We start from the raw sequence: 3,648 nt of genomic DNA, 5'->3' as shown, positions 1-3,648 counted from the left end.
GTGATCAGAACCCAACATAAAGCCCAAGGCCTATCAGAAAAATTAAGCTTGGTATGCAGAGAGATAACCAATAAATATCTAACCTATTAACATTTATTTTATTGTAAGGTGTGTGGTTGCTTCCACATTCTGAAAACTTAAATTAAAATGTATATCATCTATTTCTTTGTAGATGTGTTCATTTATTGTGTCAATTTACAATAAATCACTTTTTTACCTCAATTTTTATGTTTCTACCATGTGAAAAAAGGTTGGGGTATTTTTGAAAGTCGAAAAAGTCATAACTAGATTTCTGAATATTCTTAATATATAGAGATAAACCCCTTTTACTCTATGAAAAACATTAAACTACTTTTAGTCTGCTTTATCTATAAGCTACTTCTTTTACTCTATCAAAACAAGGAATTGAAATGTCAAACACAAACTGAATGAAGTTACTGAACAACAGAGAGAAAGAGAGTGGAAAGAGAGATACCACAAGGGAGTTAGAGTGGCAAGTTAGGTCTTCAACGGCGTCGATAGATCACCGATCAAAGAGTTGTAATTGCACAACTGCAGCCAACAAAGTAAGGGAATTTTTTTTTTTTTTTTTTTTTTAACTCAAAATTTATATTTTGGAAGTATAGGGCTGTTAAGTTAGGGATTTTTTCTTCTGTTTATTTGGGGTCTGAAGGAGTCTTATGATTCCTATTTAGAAGGGATTTGGGCTATTTATTTTGGAATTTGTAAAATAAATTATGGCCTAAAGAAAGGGCTAATGCTATTTTGTTTTGGGTTTTCTCTTAACCAACTTTAAGATTTTAAGAGTGAAATTTGCTTAATCTTTTTTGTTAAAATCCTAGGGGGCCCATAAGTGAGTTGTTCTTTAATTTTAAGATTTTTTATTCCCTACCACTGCTGTTAAAGGAATAGGGACCAATTCTGTAATTTACTTTTTTATTTTATTTTTTAACTCATATGTCTCATATATAAAATGTTAAATGTAATTATCAACCCAACAGTAAATTTACAAAAGTTCCAAGTGTTAAAGATTTTTTTTTTCTTTTACAGGTATTACAGAAGTTATTAAACCCAGACCGGATGTTGACCCGTTCTATTGTTGGGGTTTATGCCCTAAAATCCAATTTATTGGTATGTCATAAATAATTAAATTGTTTAATTATATGAGATTATTTATTAATGAATTAATGGGATATTATCTTAGTCCATGAGATGCATAGTATGTGATTTATATGAAAAGTCACAGAAAGATATAAATCACAAGTTCTTTGTAAACTCATAATTTTAGTTTGTAGTCGGTGACGAAATTGGGCATTTCATTTGTGAAAACTATAATATATCAACTAAGATGATTTGTCTTGATCATGGAAGTGGAGACTTCTAGTTGATATGTTGATATGTTTTAAGAGTTAAGACATATTGAACTAGACCGCTATGAGATTTATTATTCTTCTAACGACTGTCAAATGAATAATAAATCTCACGACTTCTATTTACATCAACTCTAAATCCTAAGAGAATAATGGACCTGATCATGAGTTGTAGGTTACTTTGATATATCAGGAGTGAGATCTATAAGACATGATCAAAATGTCAGTATGTTGGGCAGCCGCATTTAATGTTGATGGAACATATATTCTCAAGATGGAATTCATAATCTCTTAACGGAGATATAAAATATTCCCTTGAGATAAGTTTAATGGGTTTGGTTATTCAGAGTGTTGGGCCTAACCACTTTAGTAAGTAGTTACTAAAGTATATATTTATGGAATTGGATTTCATAAATATATGATGAATAACATAAAAGATTAAACCGGGTACTCAAGGATTAAGATGTAATAATTTTCAAAGTGGCAGTCTACATTCATGACTTTGTATTACTACGAATATTTTAATGAAGGAGTTGCATGTATAATAAAGTCTTGGGATATAATTTATTAATAAGACCTAGAGTGCAACTATATTTATATAGTGGTATTAAATATAGTTAATGGTAACTTTGGACTTGTCAAGGGTTGACAGAAAAGCCCAAGGCCCATTGGAGCTAGTGTCTTATTGGTCCCTTTTGGTCCCACTCCAAGCCACATATTAGAGCCCAATTGGAATAGCCCAAAAGGCTAGCCCAATTAGATAATCAGTTATATATAAGGAGAGAAACATACAGAATTATGTGAGTGTGGTTTTCATTTAGATCACATAAAGAATGCAATGATGTATGTGAGTGTAGGACACTCTTTTATTCTCTCATTGGAAACTGATTGAGAGACCACACTTCTTGGGCATCAAGTGGAATTGGAGTGAAGATTAAAAATTTTCCCAAGTATTCTCAAGTTTGGTTTTGAATTTCACTGCATCAAGGTATGCTTCCTATTCTTTATTCTAGAATTCATGGTTATATGTTATCTTGCAGTGATTGAAGTAGATCCGTGGTTATTGCTTCCACTGTGTGTTTTGTATGAGATACAAAACCAGGTTTTCCAACATCTATAAGCTGGGTCACTGGTTCAACCAATGGGTCATCAGTCGAACTGTAGGGTCAAATAAAAAAATTTTAAAAATTATATCTATATATATATATATATATAATTAAGTTTGAGAAATCATAGCTTGAATATGTAAATTAAAAAGAAAAAAGAAAAAAAAAAGGCATATGCCTAAATTAAACTCACCATTATAATTCAAAATCAATGTTTCATAAGCAACAGTATTAGAAGAAACAAACAAATTAATTTATATTTGTCAATAAAGTTAAGGTCAGCTAAAACCTAAAGCAACAAAATAGTCAAAATTCAAAGAAGAAACAGTGTCACACACTCACACTGTACACGACAAAAAAAGAAAAAGAAAAAAAAGAAAATCTAAACAAAAGAAGATAGTTGGTGGCATAGAGTTACATGGTCATACTTACATTCTAATTGTTGGCCAAGTACATTTGTTCAGACTTCAAAGCATAAAAGATTTATGCATAGTAACAACCCGTAGCAGTAGGTTTTGAGAATTATGAAAACTGAAAAGTGATGGTACACGTACAAACTACAAATTACAAAGTGTGAACTACAGGGCAAATTACAAAATGTGAAAACTGAAAATATTCCACATCTTGTTATTTATATCATCATTCAAATTAAGGGTGTCCATGGGTAGATTCGGGTCAGATTGTGCCCAACCTGCTACTGACCTGACCAAATTGGGTGGAATATTTTTAGACTTGTCCTCTGACTGGTGGAGGAGTTGGATCGAACTAGACGGATCACATATCAGGTGCCGGTCAATTCAGTCAAAATCGGCAACAACAAATGATGCGAACCTCAATTGACATGCTTTGAGACCCAACAAAAATATTGGAATACTTGCCTAAGAAAACTAAAATTCAGATTTTTGATAGAAGCCCTGGCCCAACGTTTATAATCAAACGCGAACCAAAGGTATAAGTGTAACACCTTGGCCCAATAATTATAATAGAATCATGAACCAAAGGTATAAAGTTTGAACGCCACAAGAAAGAATTCCTAATAAGTTCACAGTTCTTGAAGAATCAAAAGAAGAGCAAAGCCTCACCTTTTCTGATTTTTATTCAATGAATCCTCTATTACAATGAGTGTATGCTACTTATAAGACATGACTGAAAATAGAAAAAAAAAAAAAAAA

Source organism: Quercus suber, unplaced genomic scaffold (genome assembly GCF_002906115.3).
Source record: "Quercus suber isolate HL8 unplaced genomic scaffold, Cork oak 2.0 scaffold_438, whole genome shotgun sequence".
Taxonomy (NCBI): Eukaryota; Viridiplantae; Streptophyta; class Magnoliopsida; order Fagales; family Fagaceae; genus Quercus; species Quercus suber.
The sequence above is the reverse complement of the archived record's forward strand: the minus strand, read 5'-3'. Positions refer to the sequence as shown.